This window comes from Leopardus geoffroyi, chromosome A2 (genome assembly GCF_018350155.1).
Source record: "Leopardus geoffroyi isolate Oge1 chromosome A2, O.geoffroyi_Oge1_pat1.0, whole genome shotgun sequence".
NCBI lineage: Eukaryota > Metazoa > Chordata > Mammalia > Carnivora > Felidae > Leopardus > Leopardus geoffroyi.
In genome coordinates this window covers 3,990,273-4,018,248 of record NC_059331.1, presented here as the reverse complement: position 1 = coordinate 4,018,248, position 27,976 = coordinate 3,990,273, and the positions used below count along the sequence as shown (strand labels likewise).

Sequence of the window (27,976 nt, the reverse complement as noted above, 5' to 3'; positions counted from 1 at the left end):
AAAATCTACCCGCCTATGGGGCGCCTGGGTGGCTCAGTCGGTTAAGCCTCCGACTTCGGGTCAGGTCAAGATCTCGCAGTTCGCGCGCGTTCCAGCCCCAGCTGGGCTCTGTGCTGACAGCTCGGCGGAGCCTGGAGCCTGCTTCGGATTCTGTGACTCCCTCTCTCTCTCTCTCTCTCTCTCTCTGCCCCTCCCCTGCGCACACTCTCTCTCTCTCTGTCTCTCAAAAAATAAATAAAGGTTAAAAAAATAAAAATCTTCACGCCTACAATTAAAAAAAAAAAAAAGCGATTAGCCTGTTTCAGAAGGCAGGGGGAGAAAGGAGGAAGAAAAGTATACAAAAGAACCAGTGGGCTGTGTGTGCGCGCGCGTGTGTATATGTGTGCGTGTGTGTGTGTGTGTGTGTGTGTGTGTGCTGTGGGGGGTGGGGAGCCAGATAAAAAATGTTTGTTGAATGTTTGCAGCGAACAAAAAGGCGCAGCCCCCCCCCCCCCCCCCCAACGCGCGGGAGCTCCCAGTGAATAAACGAGTGAACGAGATAATTAAGAGGAGAGCCCCTCCTGCCTCCCCCTCCGCCCGCCTCCGCCCTCCCTGCCTCGGCCGCCGCGGACCGCGCGGCCCAGCTGCGGGGACACCGCGGCCGCTGCCTACCCTTCCCACCCTCGGTCCGCAGCCGCACCGGCGACTGTGGTGTCGTGTCCCTCTTCCCCAGGGTTCTGTGAAGCCCCGGAGGACGGGGACCCGGGTGCGACTTCGTCAGCACTCTATCCCCCAGGGGGCCCCGGGCTGGCATACGGTGGACACTGAACTCATGTGCAATTATCCAGAAAGGTCGGTCAAAACTTCTGGGGTCCTTTGATCGCCGGAGGCTGGGGTGGGGTCCTTCCGTGCGCCCAGCATTCCCGCTCAGACGGGAGGACTGGGGCGCCCCTGTGGCCAGGAGCTGGCGCGCAGGGGTCTCTAGGCCCAGCATGAGCCTTGAGAAGGGCAGGGGCAGGCAGGTGTCCCACAGGAGAGGGTGCAGGTGCCCAGGTACCCCCGGGAGGTGCGCGTGGCTGCAGGGACCCCTTCCCGCGCCCCGCACGCGGCGCGGGGAGCTCGGCCTCCAGCCCAGCCAATGGGAAGGCGGAGGGGGCGCATTACTTCATCAGCCAGCACGGCCATTGGCTGAGGGCTCCCGGTGGGCGGGCTCCGGGCTCAGCTCTCAGCGACCTGCGGGAGGCTGCTGGGGCCCTCGGGGAGGGACCGAGGAGGGGAGAGGCGAGGGGAGGAGAGCGGGGGAGCGCGGGGGTGAGGAATTTGCCGTTTGCGCCGGGCTGTGAGTGCGTCTTTCTGACAAGCGCTTTGCCATTTACTCGGTGTCGCCCCTCGCCTGGCCATCCCAAGGCCGGTTTTTAGGGAGAAAGCAGGAAGGGGGGACGACAGGGTCCTCTCCACTAAATTAGGAGCCCCCTCCTCCGTACGCACCCACATTGTCCCCATGGCGGCGTGCGCTGCGCCCCCGCCCCCGGTCAAACAGAACCTCGGTTTGCTCATCTGCGCCGGAGACACCACCCCTGTTCCCAAGAATTCCCGGCGTAGCCTCCAGCCCTGGGCAGCCTGGGAGCACCCACAGGTCGCAGGCTGCCCCTCTCGGAACCTCAGGTCCCCACTGTGTGAAGTGGGGTTGACAAAAGTCCCCACAACCTAGGGAGGTGCTGTAGAGATTCATCCAGTCGGCCACCAAACACGTATTGGCTACTTACTGTGTGCCGAGACCACAGCGGTCCTCAGTTCAGTTCCCTGGACCTTAAGTGACGGAAACAAAGGTCAACAGGTACGCCTTCATTTCTGAGAACTGTAGCGCTGCGAGGGACATAAAAGCAAGGGAGAAATGGAAGGAGAGACTGGGATGCTACGTTAGCCCAACAGTCAAGAAGGGCTCACCTGAAGAGGTGATGCTCAGGCTGAATAAAAAGAAGCTGCGAGAAGATCTGGAGGAATGGCGTTCCAGGCAGAGGCGAACCAGCCTGTGCAAAGGCCCTGAGGCAGGACGGAGCCTGGCATGTTGCCAGAACAGCGAAGGGGCCCGTGTGGCTGGAGCAGAGCGAGCGGAGGGGAGAGGGGGAGGAGGGGATGGCGGGGAGGGGACCGTCGCAGGTCATTCAGGGCCTTGGGAGCCACAGGCAGCACTTGGGCTTTCTCTTGTGGGAGCTGGGAGCCCTGGAGGGCTGTGGACAGAGGAGGGCGGGACCTGACCCAGGTGTTCACAGCGGCCCTCTGGTGGCCGCTGCGGGGAGGGCATCCTGGGAGGGGGGGCCAGGTTGGAAGGAGGGTGGAGGGGACTGCGCCTGTCCCAGGCATAAGTGAACCCAGGAGATTTCATTCCAGAGGTGTTGGGTTGCAGGGAGGCAGAAATTTGGTTCCTGCACACGACTCGGCACAGTAGGTACTCAGTGAGCAGGAGCAGTGAGCAGTGGCTGGATGATGGGGTGGCCTCCCCACCCCCCCACTTCCCCTAGGCCTCCACAGCCCAGACCAAATGAATGAGTGAGTCACCCTTGAGAGTGGCGGGGAGAGGTATACACTGGGCACTGACTCAAGCCTCCCGCCCAGGTGTCTTTGACTCATTCACACCCCCCACTCCTCACTGGTGTGCCCCCCCAAGTGAGACGAGTAACACATTGCACCCCTGCCTGCAGGGTCCTCCCACCCTCCTGGCTGAGAATCCGAATGCGGCAAATTCCAGCCTCCATGACCCCCACCATGTACCCCTGGGGGGTTACCTGGCTTTTTCTTGCACGCCTTTGGGACTGAGAAGCTCACTCTTTTTTTTTTTTTTTAAGTTTATTTATTTTGAGAGACAGCGAGAGAGAGAATGGGGGAGGGGCAGAGAGAGAGAGAGAGAGAGAGAATCCCATGTAGGCCGTCAGCGCAGAGCCCAATGCAGGGCTCAATCTCACAAACAAACCGGGAGATCGGGACCCGAGCCAAAATCAAGAGTCGGACGCTTAACCGACTGAGCCACTCAGGCGCCCCGAGCTCGCTCTCTTTGAGTAAGTCAAAGATCTTAGGACCCACCCCACCCCCCCCCGAATCTGCCTCCATCCGCAGAGACATCTAAAAATATCGATCTGCACTTGACCCCATCACCGTGGGAACAACAAGGTCTTTTCGGGATGCCAGAAAAGGCCCTGTGTGGTGTGGCTTCTGCAGCTCACGCTTAACGTTGTCTGTGTGTTTCCTTCTCAACCTTTACACAAGCTGTTCGCTCTACTTGGAAGGCCCTTCTCCCTTCCTTTTTCCCTTGCCTGCCTCATTTTAGCATAGTTTAGGCAGCCCTGCTCCAGGAAGCCTTCCCCCACCCCCGGGGGGGGGGGAAGTTAAAGACTTAACTCTGATCCCTCCGGTGGGGGGGGCAGGGTACAGTGGATCTCCCCCAACCCAGCCTCGCGGATGAGACTCCTGCTCGCCCAGGCCGACCAGACCTCCAGGCTGGGAGCTCCCTGCAAGGCTCTGAATCTCCCCAGCCAAGAAACTGGTTCTCCCCCGACTTGCCCCTCAGGCTCTCCCTGAGGCCCTCGCTTGTTTAAAACCCTCTCCTCCGTTCTGCCACCCCCCCACCCCAGCCGCAGCCACCTCGGAGCCCCTTTTGAAGAGTGATTGACTAACAGCCATTACATTAATGGGCTAGGCGCGTTTTCATTTCTGCTGCATCTACAAACTGAATGTTCCCGTGTAATTACAATTAAGGACATGTTGGCGTGTGTGTGTGTGTGTGTGTGTGTGTGTGTGTGTGTGACAGCTCCTGGCTTCCCGGGCCACCCTCCCCCTCTCTCAGGCCTTTTGCCTATTTCCTTCTCTTTTTGTCCTTGGCTTTGGCCCTTCTCTCTCTGTTTTCTTCCCCACTTCCTCCTTCTTCCCACCTTTCTGCCCTGAAACCTTGATTCTCCTCTCCCCCCCCCACCCCTCTTTTTCTTCGTGTAGGTCTCTCTCACTTCCTGGTTCTGTCTCTCTCCCGTCTGTCTCTGTTTCTCAATTCCCTCAGACTTTCTGTTCTGTTTCGATTTGTTTCCATCTCTTACCGTCTTCACCTGTCTCGCTGTGTCTGTCTCTGGGTCTCTCAGCTGTTTGCTTTCCTTCGCTGTCTGTCTTGGCCCATCTCTCCGAGTGCTTTTCCCTCCTTTTTATCCGTGCCCAACATACCCGGAGTCTTAAGCGTGCGGCCTGAGGCATCATTCCTCAGGTAGAGACTTGTGTGGACACCACTAGATCAAGATGTGGAATATTCTAGCCTTCTGAATCCACTTTGCAACCTTGAGGGTAATTGTATTTTGTCTTTTCCTTTTGCTTTTCCTACCCCGATCCTGGTTACCGAGTAGCTTTGCATGCCCCCTCCCCTCCCCAGGTGGCCGTCCCACGCAGGGCCAGGCAAGGGACCATGGGCCCGGGATCCGAAGAGGCCCCCTGTGGATGAAGCAACCCTTCCGAGAAGCCACGTGCGGCCCGCCAAAACCCTTGAGGGACGTGGACCCAGGAGAGCGGAGGTCCCTATGTAGTCAGGACACCTTTTGTCCTAAAACTCTCCGATTCCGGTCCAACAATCCCGCATTCTTGCTCACCAGGCTCTTATGAAGACACAGGCCCCCGGGCCAGACCTCCAGATGAGCCTCTCAGCACAGGGCACCTCGAAGGACCCTTGAGAGGCCTTTGCTTATTCCTCCTGCTGGACAAATGGCAAAACCCGAGGCCCAGCCTAGAAGCCTCCTCTAGGTCAGAAAGTGCAGCCTATCTAGGAGCCAGGTCTCCTGGGGAAGCTGTCAGTTCTGAGGCCTCAGGATGGCCCTTTCTTTTCCCCGATTTCTGTTTGCCCATCTGTGAAATGGGAGGCTGAGGGCTGAGCTAGCCAGGCAGGCCTGCAGGCTGTGGATGTCAAGGCCCTGCCCCCCACTCAGGTGCGTAATACTATGGGCAGAAGGAGCTTTCTTCCCCGCTCGTGAGGCCCAAGGCCAGAGGTGGGCGTCCCAGGACAGAGGACAGGTTATGGCACTGCCTCCCATTGGCGCGCTGGCATCATGGCCGTGTCTGTGCTTGGCCACAGAACACAGGATGGTGACTCTTGATAGAGACGGGGGTGGGGCTTCTGGAAAGGAATCTAATGCTGTCCGATCGTGTCTGTATCTACCCTTCTCCCCGACCTGTCTGGCCCCAAACCTGTTCAGCGTCCTGTCCCCAGGACCTTCCGATTTTGGTTGAACTTCCACGCGCCTTTGTTTAAGCCAGGCCACCCCACCCCCGCCCTCCCATCCTCCCTTTCCTTCCCTGCCCCCACCCAAAGCCTCCCAGCCTTTGAAATCAGGGCTCAAGCCTGGCAGTCCTCGCACAGGCCCGCGCCTCTAGTCGGAAAGTAACGTCAGTCACTGACAACCGTCTTCTGCCGCATCGTCATCATCATCGTCCTTGCACTTACTGAACATTCAGAATGTTCCAGGCATTGCGCACAGGGCCTGACCTGAATCTTCTGTGGTGGTCCATTATTCACCCGCTGCCCTCGGAGGCCAGCACGACTGTCCCCATTTCACAGACGCGGACACCGAGGCACAGAGAGCGTGTGCTACTCTTGGCTCGAGGTCACATCACCAGCGAGTGGCAAAGCTGGGACTGGGACCCTGGTCTGGGTGACCCCAGGTCCCGCGCCCCACCCCGCCCCCACCGGAAGCGAACGTCAGAGTCTAACCCAACTTCTCCACACCCCTCCTTGCCGCTGAAACTGGGTTCGCAGACAATGAACGCCGGCTGTCAGCAGCAACTCTGGCCTCTGATAAATCGAGAGAATTAAAATCCATTTAGAGGGAAATCTCTAAATAGGTCTGTGTTGTGTTTTGTGTGTGTGTGTGTGTGTGTGTGTGTGTGTGTGTTTTCCTGTCTTTTTTTTTTCCCCCTGCTGTCTCCAGCTGGGTAATGTATTCCAAGAGCAGAACTGAATCTGACTTAATTGAATTTAAAAGCAGGTATTACATCTGTACCTTGTAAGTGAAGGTGGGTGGAGAGAGATTGAGTTTCTACCCGGCATCTCTGGTTTGGGCACCCAAGCAGTGGCGTTCATCCTCGTCTGGGGTTCCTTGCATGGGGGCTCCCCGGGCTGGGCCATAGAGGGTGAACTTTGGAGGGGAGAGGCCAGGGCACTTGCAGGGAAGGTGGGTGCCTGGGCCCCCAGAGAATGGGAACCGGGAGCCCCACTGCCTGCAAAGGCCACCTTTGGAGGTGGGGCCACAAGGAAGCTGGCATCGCACCTCCTCCTGGCCTCCTGTCAGCCCCAACTGCCAGAACACACCCCCAGCCGCCCACTTCTCACCCTCTCCCGGGTCTCCACTCTGCTCTGGCTTGTAACCCCTGCGGATCCATCCCGGATCTCCCGCGGCAGCCAAAATGCCTCCCCCCCCCGCCCTTCTTCTTCTTTTTTAATTGTAGCTCTTTTTTAAAAAAAAATGTGGTAATATATACATAACATAAAACTCAACTGTCTTCACCATCTCTAAGTGTACAATTCGGTGGCATTAAGTACATTTACAATGTTGTATAACCATCCCCACTAGTTCCAAAAAAAAATTATCACCCCAAACAGACACTCTGTTTATTCGACTCCTTGCTTTCAATTCTTTTGGGGATATGCCTAAGAGCAGAATTGCTAAGTCCTAGGATAATTCTATGCCAAGATGATTTTTAACAAATGTCACTCACTCCCCTGTTCTAGATTCTTCCACGGCTCCCTACTGTTTCCGGGGGAAATCCAGACGCCCTCCCATGGCCTTCAAGGGGCTGCCAATATCTCACTCCTCATTTCTCACTATTTGCCCCACCCTCCAGCCACACCAAATGACCCTCACTTGCCCCGGGGCCTTTGCACACGCTGTTGGCCCTCCCCGAAGCCCTCTTCCCTTTTCATATTTTGGTTTGACATCTAACTCCTCCTCTGTCTTTCACTCTCTCTCTTTTTTTTTGGGGGGGGGGGGGGCTCTAGGAAGCCCTCCCTGATCTCCCAGGCTGGATCAGGCACCCACTCTGTGCCGCCAGAGCTGCCTGAGCAGTACTCTCCATCATGGCCCTGATCGCGGGTCACAGGTGACCTGTCTGTCTCCCCCATTAGGAGGGCAGGGTGGTCACCGCTGTGTCCCCAGCACCCAGCCGGGGATGCAACACCCAGTAGGTGCCAGGTCATGCTCGCTGAATGTTGCCACGATTCCTTCTCTTCTCCCGCAGCCCCCACGCCCTTGAGAAATGAGACACAGCCCCTTCCAACTTCTTCCAACTAACAGCAGATTTCAAACAGTATCTTAGGCTGTCGATTAGAAATAGATCCAATCAATGTGCTTGTTTTTCATTCCGCGGTGCGTCTGTGATGGATGGGCGGGATGGGTGGGAGTGCTATTAAGCTGCGAGAATTTTCTATATGTTCCAGGCTCTGGGCAGATTTTCTTCAGAAAGCTATCTGGCCCGATCTCAAAATGAGAAAGTCATTAAGCACAGGCGCGCGCGCGCGCACACACACACACACACACACACACACACGTTGCAGGAGAGCATCTCGTTCTCGGGGGGAAAAAAAAAACAACCCGCAATTAATACACAACTACAAATGTCGCAGTCTGTGTGTGCAGACAGCAAAGTCCACGGCTGACAGGGAGCAGTGTTTTTGTTGTTCTGTGCCGCCCCCCCCACCCCAAAGCACGTCAAAGTTCTCCCGGCAAGTGCTGGCAAGTGAGCTGGAGCTGAGAGATTTTCTCTGCACCACGAGGCTGGGCTGCCAGAAAGCAGGTCCCGAGAGGAGGGTCTGGGGGCAGAGAGGACACGCGGGAGGCGGTCCCAGGAGGCGCCAGGAGGGGCCTCGAGCAGGCAGAGAAGGCAGGGAAGGAGATAACCGGGGCTCAACTGGGACTCAGTGCCCCTGGGAACGCCTGGGAGACAGTGAAGTGTGCTCGAGCTGTCCCCCCCACCCCCACCCTCACCCTCACCCCCAGGGGGTGTTTACCCCCCAGCACCTGTCCGTCACTGGCCTGGGGCTGCCTCTTGAGGCGGATGCTCCCTGCCTGCCAGGCACCCCGGTTGAGAAAGCCTCCATGGCAGGTGGCCGCAGGAAGATGCCGTCGGCAGGGACCCCAGTGTGAGTGCTGTGGGCGCACCCACAGCATCTGCTGCGCGCGGTGGCATTCCTTCTTTCCAATCGCCAGTCATTCCTTCCGGAAGATTTATCAAGCCTCTACTGGGTGCCAGGGGCTGTGCTGGGGACCGGCGACAGTGGTGAACGGGACAGCCCTTGTCTCCTGGAACTCAAGGACACACACACCCAGGCAGTGGCGGGCCCCAGGATGGGAAAAGCTCATGCTGCTGCGGCAGGCCCCCCAGCATTGGTAGGGGGTCAGGGGACGCTTTCTGGAGGGATGACTTTTAAAGATGAGTAAGATGAGTAAGATGAGTAAGGGCGGGGCAAGCAAGAGCGGAGTAGCTAGGCTAGGAGGCATTTTACAAAATGACCCAGATTTGTTCTTGAGGACACAGGGGAGCCATGGAGAGCTATGGAGGAGAAGAGGGGAAGGGGCAGGAAGAGGGGTGGATGCATTGGCGATCGGGTAGGTTGTACCTTGGGCCCACCCAAGAGAAGGCTGGCTCTGTGGCCGTATCTGGCCGGAGACAGAGGGCAGGGCATCGTCGGGGCGGTTAGAGCTGCAGAAACACGTTTCTCAATTTGGACCAGTCAGAAAGAAGGCCAGAGCACTAAAAAATAGTAACCCATCATTAATAATAATAGTAATAGTAATAGTAATAATAATAATAATAATAATAAGTGAAGTTCTTTTTTTCTTTCCCAGTAGCAAAGATCGGAGGCCCCCCGTTCTCTGGCTTCGCGCACTGGCCCCAGCAGCCCGCGAGCCCCAACGTGGGGCTCCCTGGAAACCATCCAAGCTCGCCTTCGGCCACGTGACCACGGCTCACCCAATCACGAGGCCAGTAGGAACAGGAGTCGGTGATTGGCCGAAGTCACGGAAGCCCCACCTCTAGCTGGGGGTGGGGCCCACGAGACCCAGGCTTGGAGAGCGGGAAAGACGCCGCTTGGCTGCGGTAAGACTCGCGGCTGTGACACTAGGACAAGGCGGCAGACCCCAGCCACGTGACCCCGCAGACGTGTGCTGCGCACGTGAGGTGCAAACAGGTGTTCCTGCTTAGCAAGCTGCCCCCCCCACCCCACCCCAGGACCGGAAGTGGCTGACTCCTCACTCCCCGCCCCCCGCCGCGTCCCATTGGCTCAGTTCAGTCACGTGTCTGCCCCAACTGCAAGGGGTGCTGGGAAGGCGCTCTTGGCTGCCCGCGGGTTCGGCAGAGGCTCTCGCGGCCCGTAACACGGGGTGGCGCCCCCAGGCGGCAGCAAAACCGAGGCGCTGCTGCCTCCCTGAACGTGGGGAGAAGGCGGCAGGTGGGGAAGGGCCACATATGGCCACCGGGATGACCCTGGCCACGGGACTGTCTAGCGAAATGCCCTAACCCACCTCCTGGAGTTCCTCAAGGGGTAGAAAACGTCGTCACGAGTTGAGAAGCGCCTGTTGGGTAAGAATGTGATTTGTCTTGGTCACGATTGTGGCTCCATAGCCTAGAACAGTGCCTGGTATGCAGTAGGTGCTGGATAAATACTTCCCGAGGGGCCGAGCGGGAGGATGGGTAGATAAATGGGTGGGTAGAGGGCGAATGGGTACCGGATGGGTGGGTGTAAGGTGGATGGGTGGGTGGATGGATGGGGGATGGGTGGATGGGTGGAAAAATGGATGAGTGGGGGCTCCTGGGTGGCTCAGGCGGTTGGGCGTTGGACTTCAGCCCAGGTCATGATTTTCACGGTTTGTGGGTTTGAGCCCCACGTCGGGCTCTGTGCTGACAGCTGGGAGCCTGGAGCCTGCTTGCGATTCTGTGTTTCCCTCGTTCTCTGCCTCTCCCCTGCTTGCCCTCTCTCTCTCTCTCGAGAACAAATAAGCATTAAAAAAATTAAAGAAAGAAAAAAAAATGGATGAGTGCGTGGATGTGGATGCTAATAGTGTGAACCTCCAAAGAGGATCCTGGCCATTATTCTAGAATTCTCAGGTATCAGGACCATTGTCTGTCTTGGAGGTGGACACCAGCCTGGTGACCGTGAGATGGTTTTAGGTGACAGTAAAACCACTTTAAATGCCCTGACTCCCACGGGGAAGAAGAATGTCCTCACTGGGTGCTAATCAGTCTTTAACACCTCTCCGACACCTGGTTCTCTCCCTTTTTGGACAAAGAGAGCGCAAAGCCCAGCTCGGGACCTCGGAGACAACCATGTCTCCGTCAGAAACGAATAATATGATTTTGTTTTTATTGAGTTAGCTTCTACTTACGGCCATCGATGCCGGTTTTTCATTTATAGTCATGATAAACCATTTCTTTTTACCTAGATTCCAGATTTGGAGAAGCGGGTCCATTTGAAAGAAAACATTCGGGAAACATTAGCAGAGGTGGCAGAAAGGTGGGGTGATCGGAGGCTTGGATAGTCTCGCAGTCGCTGTGTGGCCTGGAGACAATCGCTGCACCTCTCTGATGCTGTTTTCTCACCTGAAAATGCTTTCAGTCCTCATGTCAGGGGATAGTGTTGTCTGCCCGCCTCAGAATGAAAGCGGGGGAAGGACATTTTCTCCTAAGTGAAAGAGGGTATGGTTGGATAGGAGAAGAGTCTCACATACACGTCCAGGCCCTTGGGAGACTTGGGGGTGTCTTTGGTTGTGGGGGATACTCTGTTTTTAAAGTCTTCTCGGGAAAGCTGGTGTGGCTTGTCACCTGTGCTGGTTTTCTGCTCCCGGACGGTAGGATGGCTTCGCGCCCTGGACAAAGTGTCTACCTGCTGGGCACCGCGTACCTGGGGACGCACTTAGAGAGCTGGGGGGGGGGAGGGGTCTGGCCGGGATGGGATAACCCGTCTGATAACTAGGGCCCCCAGCCTCGACCTTTCTCCTGAGTCCCGGCTGCGTCCCCTCCTCCCGTCCCCCGCCCTCCCCGCCCCAGACCGGTGTGTTTTTCCCTCGATGACATTTGGAATCTTTTAATAGTTGTCACATTAGCATACATTTGCATACCTTATGCTAATCAGGCGATTTATTTTTGAAAAAGCACTTTGACTTGTGGGACCCTTTCTCACCGGGTATCTCACCGCGTTTTTCCTTTTCCTCGGGACAGGCTGCTGCTTCCCCCAGGGGTGGGGGTGGGGGAGCTGTACCCGCCTCCCCCCCAGCCAAAGCAGGGGCCCTCACCTCCCGGTTGCACTTTGGGGACAGGGGCACCTGGCCGGGCCGGCCAGTGCCGGGACCGGCGCCCGGGCGGAGGCGCTACTCTCCTGCCCATTTTGCGGACAGGACTGCAGAGGTGGGATGGACGCGGCATCGGGGTCACCAGGCGCCACTCAAGGATGGGATTCCAGAAACAGCGCCGGGTCCTACAGTGCCTCTGACTCCTCTAACTCTGCGGGGCGGGGCGGCTAACTCTGCGGGGCGGGGCCCCTCCCACTACCGCGCATAACTCCTTGAAAAAGAGTCGGTCTACACTCGCTGTCCCCACCTCTTTCTCTCTCTCACCTCTACTCCACCCGCTTCTCACACCTTCCCAGCTCCCATCCCTGAAATGCCTCTCATCAAGGTCAGTGGTGGCTGCGTCCCCACCCCCTCGGTCAGAGTCTTGACCTCTTACCCTGCACTTGCCAGCCCCTCCCACACCCCACGCTCCCCTCCAGCGTGGTCCACTCTCGGGGCTCTAATCCCCCGACGCCCCAACAATGGCTACAGTCCTGTGTCCAGCCCCGGCCTCCCGTGAGGTCCAGGCAGTATCTGGAGCTGCGTCTCCACGTGGGGGGGTCCCGGGAGTCCTGTACTCAACAGGCTACACTGGGCTCGACCGGGCCCCCAGACCCGCTCTTCCGACACCCCCCTTCTTAGCCGAAGGCAGCCCCGTCCGTGTAGCTGCTCAGCCAGGATCCTGGAGACACCCTCCCGCCCGCCCCACCATCTCCAGCAAACCTTGGCCACCTTCAGGAATTACATTTTCACTCGTTCCCCCCTGATTCTGCCCCACTTGCTCCTTTCTGACCTCCTTGTCCTCATCTCTCACCCCAACACCCCTGCCTGTCCTCTGCTCCAGCCTCCCTGTTCCTCCAATGTGCCAGGCACCGTCCTGCCTCGGGGCCTTTGCACACGCTGTGCTCTTGCCCTGGAGTGATCCTCGTGTAAGTCTGTTTCGTTTCTTGTTGGATCCCCAGTGCCCAAAACAGGGCCCGGCACACAGTGAGAACTCCATAAACATCTGGCTCGTGAGTGAATGTATATGCCTAGAGAGACAGCTCCGGACGGACATAACCCCCAACTTTGGAGGTGGTCATCTTGGAGACGGCTGGCGATGTCAGTGTTTTCAGATGTTCCCCACCGGGAATGTAACGCCACTGGCGCCCATACGAAATTTCTCAGGGCAGTTTTGTCGCAGAGCCCTAACAGCTGCGTGGCATCCTTCCTGGACCTCAGTTTGCTCATCCGGAAAACGCGGATGATCCTAGCACCATCCCCAGAACAATCCCTTGAGAACCAGCCCTCTGAGTCTGGAATCTCGAAGAAAGAGTTAAATCCACTCCGGGGCGGTGACATTTGCAATGCATGAAGTTTAAACATTTTCAATAAAGAAAAACAAATCCAGGCCAAAGCTCTCTCTGATTTATAATAATTGCAAAGCAGCAGTGGTGAATATAATTGTCCAGTGGAGGGATGGCAGTGGGGGACTCCACACGGGGTCCAATCAGCCCCGGGTGGGATGTGGCCCCAGTCAGGTTAAGCAAACGCATTACTTTAATAACCTGGGGAGGCGGCTGGAGCCATTAGTGAGAGGGGAGAATAAATATTATCCCAAGAAGCTCCAGAATCGGCGGTTTTATCACTGAGAATTGTCCCCGTGCTATTTACTTTCAATTTAGATTTTCGGGAAAGTGGCTCTTGGCAAATTTTATGTATGAAGGAGAATGACTGAATTGAAAAATGATCTGATTTTGCCATCCGGGAGGAAAGGAGCCATGGTATTTCAGAGTCCTGCTCTGTCCCACTAAGTCACATTTCCTCCCAAGCACAGTTGAAACCTGAGCACTGGGTCCCAGGCTCAGACGCATTCTGGAGGCGCTGGAGTTTGCCCTGGGTTGGCTTCAGAGGCCGGGGGAGCCTGGAGTCAAATATCGGGGGACGAGGCCTCATTTAATTACAACTGACTTTATCTGTCCTCTGGTCTGGTCCGCTTGTTGACTGAAGGGGGAAACTGAGGCCCAGAGCGAGGCTGCCATGAGCTACGTGACTCACTTCTGTCCTCTTCCCTTCTATACCTCCCCTCACGCAAGCACTCCCTTTGGCATAACACACCCTCAGAATATAATTCAAAACGGATCATAGAGCACATGTAAAATGTAAACCCATTAAAAGTTGAGAAGAGAACAAGAGAAAATCTTCAGCACCTGGGCTTAGGGAACGATCACAGGCATGACACCAAAGGATGATCTCTAAAGGAAAACATTGATGTTAGGCCCCATCAAAATTAATAGCCTTTGCTCTGAGAAAGAGCCCGTGGAAAGGACACAAAGATAAGCTGCAGGGTGGGAGAAAACGCCTGCAAATATCCACCAAAGGATATGTAGCTAAAAGATGGGAAGGACCCTCCAAACTCCACAGTAAGAAAAGCAACAACCCGGCTAAGAAATGGACAGCGACAGGAACAGGCATTTGCACTGCAGGAGATAAGCCGATGGCGAATAACTGTATGAAAAGATGTTGAACACCGATAGCCATTAGGGAAATGGAAATTAAAACGGCCATTGGCATGTCACTACACGCCTGTCAAAATGGGTAAAATAAACAGTAGTGATAACGCGGAATGCTGGTGAAGATGTGGGGAAACCGCGTCACTGACAAGAATGTGAAACGTTACTCTGGAGAACAGACTGGCAGAGTTCTGTTTTGTTTCACAAGACTAAACGCGTGCCTGCCGTCTGGCCCAACGATTGCCCTCTTAGGCCTTTAGCCCAGAGAAGTGAAAATTTGTGTTGGTACAAAAAACTGTCCAAGAATGTTCGGTGTAGCTTCGTTTGAAATAGCCCAACCCTGGGGGGGGGGGGGGGTAGAAAACGGATGTCCTTCAATAGGTGAATGGCAAAACCAACAGGGGTCCAGTGTGATGATTTGGGCGGATCTCAAGGGAATCATGCTGAGTGAAAGGATCCAGGGTCACAAGGTTATATACCGTAGAGATCATTTATACAGCGTTCTTGAAATAACAAAATCATAACATGGAGAACGCACAAGTCGCCCCCAGCGGGGAGGAAGGGAGGAGTCTTTGGCTACAGAAGCGTAGCATGAAAGAACCTTGTAATTGAATCTGTTCTGTCTTGACTGTGATGCCGGTCATATGAGTCTACACACACGATGACATTTAATGTTTATTTATTTTGAGAGAGAGAGCGCGCGCGCACACACCATCTGGGGAGGGCAGAGAGAGTGGGAGAGAGAGAGAATCCCAAGCAGGCTCCACGCTGTCAGCGAAGAGCCCTACGCGGGCCTCGAACTCACAAATGGTGAGATCATGACCTGAGTCGAAATCAAGAGTCAGACGCTTAACGGACTGAGCCACCCAGGCGCCCCTTTATTCTTTAATGTAATCTCTACCCCAAAAGTGGGGCTCAAACTCACAACCCGACCCAGAGATCAAGAGTCGCGTGTCTGCCCACTGAGCCAGCCAGGCGGCCCTTGATGGATTGTATTAATGTTAGTTTCCTGTTTATGACGTTGTAAGATGCTACCACTGGGGGCAAGTGAGTGAAATAAATATGAGATCTTACAGTATTCATTTTTTTCTTTTTAAAATAGTTTTATTGGTGGGGCGCCTGAGTGGCTCAGTCGGTTGAGCGTTCGACTTTGGCTCAGGCCATGATCTCATGGTTCATGGGTTCGAGCCCCACATCGGGCTGTGTGCTGACAGCTCAGAGCCTGGAGTCTGCTTTGGATTCTGGGTCTCCCTCTCTCTCTGCCCCTCCCCTGCCAGTGCTCTGTCTCTCTCTCTCTTTCTCTCTCTCTCTCTCAAATAAATAAATAAATGTTTAAAAAAATTTTAAATAGTTTTATTGAGGGGCTCCTGGGTGGCTCAGTCAGTTGAGCATCCAACTTCGGCTCAGGTCACGATCTCATGGTTCGTGGGTTCGAGCCCCACATCGGGCTCTGTGTTGACAGCTCAGATTCTGTGTCTCCCTCTCTCTCTGTCCCTCCTCCGCTTGTGCTCTGTCTCTCTCTGCCTCTCATAAATAAAGAAACGTAATAAAATTTTTTAAAAATAGTTTTATTGAGATAATTCACACACCACACAATTTACCCACTTGAAGCGTGCAAGTGAGTGGTTTTTCAGTATATTCACAGTTACATGACCACCATCATAACATAATTGCAGAACATTTTTGTCACATCCTCCCAAAAAGAAACCCATTAGCATCATTCCCCATTTCCCCTTTGCCCCTGCTCCTGGCAACCATAACCAACTCCCTGTCTCTGGATTTGCCTCTTCTGGACATTTCTGTGCATGAAATGATACACCACGTGGTCTGGCTTTTTCCCTGAATATAGTGTTTTCAAGGTTCGTCCACGCTATAAAACGTATCCGTGCTTCGTTCTGTTTTATGGCCACATAAAATTCCATTGTACGATGTACCACACGTTATTTATCCATTTACCTATTGATGGACTTCAGGGTTCTTTCCATGTTTTGGCATTATGAATAACGCCGCTATGAGCATTTGCGGGTGAGAATTCGCATGGATGTACACTTTTATTTCTCTTGGATTTTTAGATCATAAGGTAACTCTTGGTTTAGCATTTTGAGAAAGTGCCAGACTGTTCTCTGAAATGGCGGCCCCAGTTCGGAACGCCACCAGCGTCCGTAGTGGGTGAGGGTCCCCATTTCCCCCTATCCCCATTAACACTTGTTATTGTCTATCTTTTTTTTTAAGTTTATTTATTTATTTTGAGAGGGAGGGAGAGAGAGAGAGGAGAGAGGGGAGGGGCAGACGGGGGGTGGGGAGGGGAGAGAGAATCCCAAGCAGGCTCTGTGCTGTCAGTGCAAACCCCAACGTGGGGCTCGATCCCAGGAAGTGTGAGATCACGACCGGAACCAAAATCGGGAGTCAGACGCTGAACCGACTGAGCCATGCAGGTGCCCCACTCTCATTTATTTATTTTTTTAAAGCAATCTTAGGAGGTACAAAGTGGTCTTACTGCGGTTTTGGCTTGTATTTCCCTAGTGACTAATACTTCCTATCATCTCTGCATGTACTCTTTGGTCATTTGTACGTTTTCCTTGAAGAAATGTTTATTCAAATGCTTTGCTCATTTAAAAAGTTGGGTTATCGGGGCGCCTGGGTGGCTCAGTCAGTTAAGCGTCGACTTCAGCTCAGGTCATGATCTCACGGTTTGTGGGTTCGAGCCCCGCGTCAGGCTCTGTGCTGACAGCTCAGAGCCTGGAGCCTGCTTCAGATTCTGTGTCTCCTTCTCTCTCTCTCTCTCTCTCTCTCTCTCTCTCTGTCTCTCTCTCTCTCTGCCCCTCCCCTGCTAGTGCTCTCTCTCTCTCTCTCTCTCAAATAAATAAATAAATAAATAAATAAATAAATATTTTTTAAAAATTTTAAATAGTTTTATTGAGGGGCGCCTAGGTGGCTCAGTCAGTTGAGCGTCCAACTTTGGCTCAGGTCATGATCTCATGCTCCGTGGGCTCGGGCCCCGCGTCGGGCTCTGTGCTGGCAGCTCAGAGCCTGGAGCCTGTTTCAGATTCTGTGTCTCCGTCTCTCTCTGACCCTCCCCCGTTCATGTTCTGTCTCTCTCTGCCTCAAAAATAAATAAAAACATTAAAAAAATTTTTTTTTAAGTTGGGTTATTGTTTTGTTTTTGAATTTTAAGAGTGCCTTATGTATTCTGGATATAAGTCCCCTATTTTCTCCCATTCTATAAGTTGTTCTTGTCCTTTCTTGGTGGCAAAATTTGCAGCACAAAAATTTTAATTTGGGATGTGATCCAATTCGTCTCTCTTCTCCTCTCCCCCCCCCTTCGGTCGCTGTGCTTTGAGGATCCTATCACTGCCTCACCCAAAGTCATGAATATTTGCTCCCCTGTGTTCCTGTGTTATCTGCCTGTTGTACGATTTTCTCAGAATAAAAAGGAAAAATGGAGGGGGTTGGCGAGCGACTTGAACTCTTCACCAAAGGATATATAGATTGCAAATAAAAACATGACGAAAGCGTTCAACGTCATTAGCCATTGGGGAAATTCGAACGAAAGCCTTCATGAGATACCACTGCACTCATATCAGCGTATTCGAGCGGTAGATAAGAAACGTTGGCAATACTAAGTGTTGGCAAGGATTGGAAGCCACCAGGGCTCGCGCGACGCTGGCCGTGACAGGAAGTGGCTCGGCCACTCTGGAAAACCACTTGACGGTCTCTTATACAGGTGAACATACATCTACCGTGGGGCCCTGACGTGGCATTTCAGCACGAAACGGATTACCCAGGGGAAATGGAAACTTTTGTCCGTACAAAGACCTGTACGTGGATGTTTATAGCATCTTTATTCACAACTGCCCCAAACCGGAAACAACCACAATGTTCTTCAGAGGATCAATGCATACACAAGGTGTGGCCCAGCCCACGATGGAATGGTTCTCAGTTATGGAAAGGAACAGTGATTCGAGCGACAACTCGGGTGACTCTCAGAGACACTGTGCCAAGTGCAGGAAGTCGGGCGCAAAACACGACATATTGGTTTTCCCCATAGATGCAGCTGTGGGAGGCCCAGTAATGGTGTCCCCAAGGATATCCAGGTCCCAATCCCTGGAGCCCGTAGATGTTGCCTCCTATGGCACAAAGGGGGTCTTTGCAGATGGGATTAAATGAAGGCTTTTGAGCTCAGGAGATGATCCTGGAATCCGGGTAGCTCCGAAGGCACTCCCACGAGCCTGTATTAGAGGGAAGCAGAGAGAGATTTGGCTATATGTGTGACCATCAAGGCAGCGATCGGAGCGATGTGGCCACGAGCCAAGGGATGCTGGCAGCCGTAGAAGCCGGAAGAGGTAAGGAACGTGTACTAGTTTGCTCACAGTGCTGCAACAAACCACACACTGAGTGACTTAAGCCACAGACGTGCATCCTCTCACAGCTTGGAGGCCGGCAGCCTCAGATCAAGGCGTGTGTGGACAGGCATGGTTTCTTCGGAGTCCTCTCCCCTTGGCTTGTAGGTGGCTGTGTTCGCTCGTGTCCTCCCGTGGTCTTTTCCCTGCCTGTCAGTGTCCTAATTTCCTCTCATAAGGACACCAGCCTGCCTATACGACCTCATTTTGCCTTAATCGCCTCTTTAGAATCCCGACCCCAATCTTGAGGTGCTGGGGTTAAGACCTCTCTGCAGGGGTGCCCAGTGGCTCAGTCAGTTGAGCGTCCGACTTCGGCTCAGATCTCGCGGTTCAGGAGTTCAAGCCCCGAGTTGGGCTCTGTGCTGACAGCTCAGAGCCTGGAGCCTGCTTCGGATTCTGTCTCTTTCTGTCCCTCCCCCATTTGTACTCTGTCTCTCTCAAAAATGAATACACATTAACTTTTTTTTTTAATTGAAAAAAAAAAAACTTCATCATGCGAATCTTGGAGGGGACATAATTCAGCCCATAACAGAACAGCATGTTCCCCAGGTGAGCTGGAAGGGAGTGCAGCCTTCCCAACCCCTCCATTTGGGCCTGGTTCGCCTGCTTTCAGACTTCCGGCTTCCAGAACTGTTAAGAGACTAAGCGTGGGCTGTGTGGAGCCACCACATTTGCGGTCGTTTGTTACAGCAGCTGTAGGAAACCAATACGATGACGTTTTCAAAGACACCCAACAGCAGTGATGGCAAACAAGAACTAGGGTTGGGGGGAGGCATGAGGGCAAGCAAGGGGGCCACGTGCGGGGGGCTGGGGGAAGAAGTTTTGCTCTGTATCCGAACCAGCTGACTGAATATGTGTGTGTGTGAAACTTCATACAACTCAATATAGCATATCGATTGAATAGAAGACAGAAACCACGCTGTCACCTCAACAGGTGCGGAAAGAGCATTTGACAAAACCCACCACCTTTTCATGAGGCAAACGCTCAAAAAATAGAAGGGAATAGAAAGGAACTTCCTAAACCCGAAAGAGAGCATCTATTTAAAAAAAAAAAAAACTCACAGCTAACATCGTATTTGATGAATGCTTTCCCACCAGGCTCACGAGCCAGACAAGGATGTCCACTCTCACTACTCCTATTCCACCTTGTACTGAAGGTTCTATCCAGGGCAGTTGGGGAAGGGCGAGAACGAAAAGCTATTCAGGGTGAAAGGAAGAAGTACAACGATCTCTGTTTGCAGGCGGCATGGTCTTATATAGAGGGAACCCTAAAGGACACACATGCACGCACACAAATCCGAGAGATAATAAGTGAACTCAGCAAACCCGCAGGTTGCAAAGTCACTACCCAAGCGTCAATTAGATTTATATGTAAGTCAGGAGTGACTATTCTGAAAATAAAATTAAGAAAGCGATTTTCTTTCAAAGAGTAAAATTCTTAGGAGTAAATTCTTAGAGCAAAACTTCTACTCTGAGAACTACAAAATATTGTGGAGAAAAAATGAAAGGCCAGGGACGCTCGGAGGGCTCAGTCGGTTAAGCATCCGGCTCTTGATTTTTGGCTCAGGTCATGACCTCACAGTTGTGAGAGCAAGGCTGGTGATGGGCTCGGCATTGGGCGTGGCGCCTCGTTAAGATTCTCTCCCCCCGCCCCGCCCCTGCCCCACTCGCGCAGGCGCGCGTGTGTGTATGTGTATGCACTCGCTCTTTAGCTCTCTCTACAAAAAGAAAGAAAGAAAAGATTTGAATGAAGTTATTCCGTGTTCAGTACCACAAGATGTACTATTGTTTTTTTTAAGATGTACTGTTCTTAATACTTTCAAATTCATCTATAGATTCAACATAGCCCCTATCAAATCTCAGCTAACATATATATATATTTATTTACTAAATCTCAGCTATATGTATATATATAGAGAGAGAGACAGAGACAGAGACAGAGAGAGATTGACAAGCTAATCCCCCCAAAATCATATGGAAATCCCACTGTCTGTGTGTCCAGCAAATCTGGAGTAATAAAGACGATCTCCTCCCGGCAGAAGGATAGGCATACAGATCAAGGGTAGCAAACAGGGAATATTGACCACATTTGTGGTCGATTGATTGTCAAAGAGGACCAAACAACTCAGCGGAGGAAAGAGTAATCTTTTCAGCAAATGGAGTTGAGACCCTGGACATCCACGCGCAGAAAAAGAATGACGCTGGGCCCCTACCTCACACCACACACAAAAAATTAACTCAAAATAGATCATAGACTCGAATGTGAAAGCTAAAACTATAAAAACATGGGGGGGGGGACGCATGGGGGGGCTCATTCAGTTTAGCATCTGACTCTTGATTTCGGCTCAGGTCATGATCTCACAGTTTGTGAGATTGAGCGCCAAATCTGGGTCCGTGCTGACAGTGCAGAGCCTGCGTGGGATTCTCTTTCTCTCCTCTCTCTCTGCCCCTCCCCCACTTGCATGTGCGTGCACGCGCGCTCTCTCTTTCTCAACAAATAAACTTTTTTAAAAAGGTGAAAAAGACAATGTACAGAATGGAAGAAAATATTTGCAAATTATGTACCTGGTAAGGGACTTGTATCTAGAATATGCAGGGACTCATAACTCAGTAATAAGACAACCCAACTTAAAAATAGGCAGGGGATCCGAATAGACCTTTCCCCGGAGAAGGCACACAAATGGCAAATAAACACATGAAAGATACACAGTGTCATTAGTCATCAGAGACTTAAAAATCAAAAGCACAATGAGAAATCACTCTACGCCCAGCATCATGGCTAGCATAAAAAAAGACAGACAATAACAAGTGTTGACAAGGATGTGGAGAAGTTGGAAGTCATATGCATTGCTGGTGGGATTTGTGACTTTCTCTCTCGTGAGGCTGTCTTCTCCCAGGCTTCAGAGGTCACCTCCTGCAGCTCATCGATGGGAATGACAGCATAGAAAAGAAATACTCGCTTCTTAAAGTACTCTGGCCGGCTGCGTAGTGGCCCCTCAAGACTGTCCATGTCCTAAGCCCCGGAACCTGTGAATATGTTATGTTAGATGGCAAGGAGACCCTGCAGATGTGATTAAATTAAGGGTCTTGTGATGCGGAGATGATCTGGGTAAATTCGATGTCATCACAAGCGTCCTTATGAGAACCTGGAAAGTCAGAGGGCAAAGTCAGGAGTAGAGGTGGGAGTGATGCAGGACCCTGAGCCAGGAATGTGAGTAGCCTCTGAAGCTGGAAAAGGCAAGGAAACAGACTGTCCCCTACGGCCTTCAGAAAGAATGCATTCCTTCGGATGCATTTTATATTTCTAACCTCCAGAATTCTCAGATAGTAATTTGGGTCGTTGTAAGCCACTAGGTTTGCGGTCATTTGCCACAGCAGCAGAAGAAACGGGGTCAGGAATAGGGTTCACCACTTCTACGTCCCATTGGCCAGAACATGTCACGTGACCACACCACAGCTAAGATGTCTGGGAAGTGTAGTCCGTGGCTTGGCAGCCTTTTCCCTGGGGAGCTCCAACCTATGGGAGATGGGGCGTGGGTGGTTGTGTGTGTGTGTGTGTGTGTGTGTGTGTGTGTGTGTGTGTGTGTGGATTAGACCCTCTCTGCAATGCGGCCCATTATCTGAGAATGTTACGGTCCAAATTCTTCCAAGGGACCCATCCTCCTGCACTTCTGTGGTTTCCAGGCTTCTAACTCCACTGGAACTTCCACTGTCTGGAACTTTGCCGAGGCTGGGGTCCCAAGATTCCAATTGTACCGGAGGGAAGGGAGGGGAAGGGAGCATTGCTTAATAATGTCTAATAACTCTATGGCTTGTCATGCAGTGCTTGAACCTGACAGAAAAGGGCCAAGACACTGACGGTAACTGAATCATTCACAGTCCTGGAGAAAATGGACAGTCACTCAAACAGGGCCCCTAGGGACACATTGAATAAAGAACGTTTTTCTTTTTCTTTTTCTTTCTTCTTTTTTTTTTTTTTTTACAGAGGTGCGGGCAGGTCATGGCATAGCGCAGCACCTGGGGGCTGCAGCCACGGCGGAGGGGGGTCTGCATGGGCGCACGGGGAATGTGACCGGCACAACGCGGTGGGAGCCCACACTTGGAAGGGGCTCAGCCGCTCAGCAGTCGCGCCCCAGAGGAGTCGGGGGAATAACTACATCCGTCTCTTCTCTCGCGAGCGGATCTCCTAATGCTGCTTCCCATTGGTTGAGCGCAACAGGAATGCTGCTTCCCATTGGTTGAGCGCAACAGGAATTGGCCAGTGGCAAGCTGTGGGCTTTTGTCTATGCAGATGAGCCTCTCCTGGGGCAGAGGCCGGGGTGGGGACCGATTTCAGTGCGGATCCGGGGAGGGGGATGGGCAAATGGAAAGTCTCCACCGCCAGGGCTCCGTCGTCTCGAGGTCTGCCGTCTGAGCTCCCGAAGAGTCTGGCCGCTCACTGCTGGGCGAAGTGCGGGCTTCTCTGTCCCTTGCTTTGGGGCTCCTTCTGAGACGTGGAAGGAGCCAGATCAGAGCAGGCCCGGTGACTGCGGCTAGGATTGGGCTGCTCCAGGATGGAGCCCAAATTACCGATCCTGATCGCCAACACCCTCTGCAGCCCAGCTCCTAGCCTTTCTTCCCGGCATCTTCTCCCCCAGCTTGGTCCTCCCAAACCCAGCCGCCTCTCCACCTGCACATCCTTACGTTCAGCCGATTCCATCTCCGCTCTCTTGGCACCAAGCCTTGGCCCACACGGACTCTCTGCCGAGCGCAGCCTCCCGCTGCACACCCCCCTCCAGATCCCACTACTGGGCGATCCAGGGGGCGGCATGTGAGCTGAGGCTTAAAGGAGGAGAAGGAGTTCATCACAGGAAGAGCTGGGGCGGAGCATGCTGGGAGGAGGGCACTGCAAGTGCAAAGGCCCTGAGGTTGGAATGTGTTTGTGTGTTGGAGGAGCAGCAGGGAGGCCAGTGTGATTGGAGCAGAGTGGAGGGCAGGGCGGAAAGTGAGGGCAGCAGAGTCACAGAGGGGCTGGATTGGGGGGGGGTGTCTTTTAGACCATCATGGGGAGTTTGAACTTCATTTAAGTGCAATGAAGGACCCTCAGAGAGTCTCATAGTCTGCTCTGGCGGCCCTAACAAAACACCACGGAGTGGTGACAGCAGACGTTTTTGGAGACTGGGAAGTCTAAGGTCAAGGTGCCAGCAGATTTGGTTCCCAGTGAGGACCCTCTTCCTGGCTTGTGACAACTTCTTAACCGCGTCCTCGCATGGAGGAAAGAGCCGTGTCTTTCTTACAAGAGCACTAATCCTATTATTTGGGCTTTATTCTCAAGATCTCCTCTATTCCTGATTAGCCCCCCGAAAGCCTCCCCGACCAAGTGCCCCTTGGGGATTGGGGCTTCAACATACGAATTTGGTAGGTGGCGTGGGAGCGTAAACATTCCGTCCCTAACAGACGGTTTACATGTGCAAGCGAGTAAATGCTTGGATGAAACGGATGAGTGAGAACAAGAAGGTGAAGCTAATTCACAGCTACAGTCTTGGTCACCTAGAGCCCATGGGCCACCAGCGGCACGTGGTCCCCTCACCGTCGCTTGAGACTGCCTTCTTCCCTCAGCTGCCGCTGGGTACCTCCCTGGGGACATGTCACCTTGGCCGATTCCGAGATGCTGCCGTGGCCCATCCCTGGCTGTATCTTAATGACACCCAAACAGCTCCATAAAACCAAACAGCTCATCACAATTATTATAAAATATTAAAATGACTCACAAGATAAATTATTCACACACCTCATGTTCGGCTTCCAGGTGTTTGGGGACTGAGATTTTTTTTTTTTAGGCAGGCGGCAGGGAGTGGCCCTTGGGAATCAGGGAGGTGCTAAAAACCCATCTACCAATCATGTCACTGTACAGACGGGGAGCCTGCGAGTTGGGGGTCACAGGGGGAGGGGCAGAGGCAGAGCTGGGCAGGACATGGTGACCCTCTATGCACTTTTGCTTGGAATGGCAGGTGTGAAGGCAGGGTGAGACGCTACGGTCTTCACTTTGCCCCCATGTCGAGTGGCCGGAGAGAGGTGGGTCCCTTGCGGGAGGCACGAAAGCTTAGAACTTTCAGGGTGGTGGCTGGGAGGAGAGAACGAGACGGGAAGAGACAGCGAGACAGAAAGAGAAATAGAGACGGAGAGACACAGAGAGAGACAGAGTCACCAAAAGATACAGAGAGGGATATGGAGAGACGAGAGATAAAGACAGAGAGAGACAGAGACACAAAGACAGAGAGGCCGGATGGACCCGTCACCCTTATCATTGACGCCACCTGGGATTCTCCCTCGGGTCGACGCCACCAGGCTCGCGCCAGGACCGGGCTGGAGAGCTCAGGGTCCCCCGGAAGGGAGGCTCTTCCCACCGGGAGCCGCCAAGACTGGGTCTCGGGAGGGAGTCCTGTGAAGGAACTGGGTGGGCTCCTGAAAACCCAGATCCCACCGCCCGGCCTGTGTCCAGCGTGGACTTCCTCCTCCCAAGGAGCTGTAACAAGCCGGGCGCGGGGGTGGTCTCGCCGCAGCCCTTCAGCACCACAGACAGCGACACATCCCCGGGCGAGCAGGACACGCCCGGGGGCGGTGGCCCCGGCCCTGGGCGTTGGTTCGCACACACCCGGGCGGCGGTCCCTGTGTGGCGGGGTAGCTGCCCCTTGAGTGGAGGGTGGGCTGAGGCTCAGAGCCGGGAAGGCACAGATTCGAGGCCCCAGCTCGCCCCCAGGGGGCTCCCGTGAACATCCGCCGGGGGCCTGACCGAGTGCCGGGGACGCGGCAGTGGCCCAAGCAGACGAGCGCCCCTCCGTGGGCGCCTCGGTATAGTTCAGCCGGTTAAGCGTCCGACTCTTGGTTTCCGCTCAGGTCACGATCGCACGGTCCGTGGGTTCGAGCCCCGCGTCAGGCTCAGCGCAGAGCCTGCTTGGGATTCTCTCTCTCTCCTCTCTGTCTGCCCGCCCCTCCCTGGCTCGTGCTTTTTTTCCTCTCTCTCTCTCTCTCTCTCAAGATAGATAAATAAATTTTGAAGAAAGAACCAGAAAGTTCCTGCCTTTATGGAGCGCACACGTGATAAAAAGTTTTTTAAAGAAAATTTCTGAAATAAATTCTTTCTGATAAAATTCTAATTTTTTTTAACTGTTTACCTATTTTTCAGAGAGAGAGAGAGAGAGAGAGAGAGAGAGAGAGAGCACAAGCAGGGGAGGGGCGGAGAGAGAGGGAGACACAGGATCTGAAGCAGGCTCCAGGCTGCCGGATGTCAGCACAGAGCTGGACGCGGGGCTCGAACCCACGAACCGTGAGATCGTGACTTGAGCCGAAGTTGGACGCTTAACTGACTGAGCCACCCAGGAATCCATGATAAAGATTCTAAAGAAAACAAAATGACATGATGTACTGGGGTGGGGGGTGACTTCAGTTAGGGAAGGGGGAATCAGGAGGGCCTTTCTGAGGAGGTGACATTCGAGCAAGCGAGGGAGCAAGCCACGGGGAGGGCGCTCCAGGAAGAGGGCACAGCAAGTGCAAAGGCCCTGAGGTTGGAGAAAGCTTGGTGAATTCAAGGAACGGAAAGAAAGCAAACAGAATGTGAGGCAATTTTCAAACAAGTGGGTTCTAAAGAAGCAAAGGGAAAAGAGAGACAGAGGGAGAAACCAAGAAACAGACTCTTGACTACAGAGAACAAACTGCTGGTCCCTGGGGGGGGGGGGATGGGTGAAACTGGGTGATGGGGACTTGTGATGAGCACTGGGTTGTGTTGTACGGAGATACTGAATCGCTGACACCACACCGTACATGAACACACTGGGGTTTAAGTAAAACTTACAAACAAACCAGGGCGTCCTGCAGCCACGCACCTCGGAGGGTCGTGATCCAAAGCGCTTAGTCCCACAGCGAGTCTGGGCGAGGGGTCGGTTGGCCATCGTTGAGAGCGAGGGGTTGGACCCGTCTCTGCGGAGCCCCGCTGTTCACGGTCCAGTTGACCCTCTCCTACCGTGTGGCCTTGCTAAGGGATCGCCCTCCTGGTTAGCTTCTCCCGGGGAAAAGTGGCTCCCAGACTCAGCGGCTCGAGACACCGTGCGTTCGCGCTCTGAGGCGCTGCGGGCCGGGAGCCCGGGCGTGGCTCAACAGGGTCGTGTGCGGTGGGCTGGTGGCAGGGTGTCAGCCGCAGGTGGACGGTGGTGAGAAGCGGTGACTGGGGCGGGACCGCTGCCAGCCAGCCCTGTTCACTGCCACCCGCTGTGCCTGCCCCGTTCTACTCCCTAGAGGCAGGGGAGGGGCTGACACAGGGCTCCATGGGACATCTTTGTAGGGGTGCCCTCTCTGAGCCTCAGGTTCCTCACCCGGAAGAAGGACAGTGAGTCCCTACTTCCCCGGGGGCGGTGGCCGCGGAGGATGTCTTGGGGCAGAAGAGGGGCCCGGGGAACCACGGGGCACCTTGGGCTCTTTCCTCCCGGAGACACCAGCTAGGGATTCGGCCCCCTGGCTTGGGTGTTCCCAGCATCGCGCGGCTCCGGTCAGAGGCGAGGCGGGCAGACGTTGAGCTTGGCAAACACAATTCCCGACTTCCCCAGGGCCGTCATTTGTTCACTCGTTGGCCCGTCCCCTGTGTTAGTTTCCAGCGGTTGCCGTGACAAAGGACCGTAAGCCGGATGGCTTACACAGCAGAAAGTTACTGTCTCGCTTTTCTGGAAGCTGTGAGTCCACGACCGAGGCGTTGGTAGGGCTGGTCTCGTGTGACGACCGTATTCCGTGGCTCGTGGATGGCCGTCTCCACGGTCACCGGGCAGTCTCCCCATACACGTGCTGCGTCTCGATTTCCCCCTTTTGTAGGGACACCAGTCATATCGGATCGGGGACCCGTCCTCCTCCAGCGTGACCTCCCCTGAATTGCACTGATTACATCTGCAACGACCCTATTCCCAAAGGAGGTCACGTTCTAGAGTCTCGGGGGTCAGGACTTCAGCGTATGAATTTGGGGGACACACCATGCAACCCATAGCACCCAGCAGTGAAGGAGTCTTAGTGTGTGCCGCTCTCCCTCTCTCCAAGCTCACCCCTACCCCAGGACCCTTGTAGGTGCTGGTCCCCTCCGCCCGGAAATCCCTGGCTCTTGTGGGTCGGGTCTCCTTCTCAGCTCAGATAGCGGCTTCTCAGCGGGAAGTTCTTCAATGTCCCTCCCCTCCAACCCTCCTCTATCATCTCCTCGCTCTGCTTCAAACACACCAGGCTCGTTCCCGCCCCAGGGCCTTTGCCCCTGCTGTTGCCTCTGCCTGGAACCTCCTGCGCTCCCCTGGTTCCTTCCTTCATCGTCTTGGGTTTTGGCTCACGTGAGACCTTATTGGCTAGACTCTCCCTCCGGCCCGGCAGTCAGTCCCAGACCGCTCCTCCCTACTCATTTCCCCTTGCCAGTCTCCCTGCTGGGAGACCCCCCACTGCTTTGACTGTTTCTTGCCTCCTCCACCCCAGACTGTCAGTCCCACGGGGCAGGTATTGTTGTCTTGGTCCCTGCTGTGTCCCCAGCTCCTAGAACGGGACCTAGCTCACAGCAGCACCTGGTGAATAAACGTTTGTGCCATCGGTGAATCATGACTAATCAGAAGATCTCGGAATGACGGCCGAGACCTCCAGCGTGCAGGCTTGGCATCTCAGCATCGGCACCACATTTTAGAGTCAGAAGGAAGGGAGTTTTGGAATTTTCCGACTCCAGTCCCCCCCCCCCCGCCCTCACACACACACACACACACACACACAC

At 54.0% G+C, this 27,976-nt stretch overlaps 1 long non-coding RNA gene across 1 annotated transcript; it reads left to right on the top strand.

Annotated features, from left to right (window-relative positions):
* The first annotated feature begins 9,334 nt into the window (after positions 1-9,334).
* LOC123607551 lies at positions 9,335-10,805 on the top strand. The gene is made up of 2 exons (XR_006716780.1): positions 9,335-9,579; positions 10,440-10,805. It is a non-coding gene; the product is annotated as an uncharacterized LOC123607551 (long non-coding RNA).
* The last annotated feature ends 17,171 nt before the right edge of the window (positions 10,806-27,976 follow it).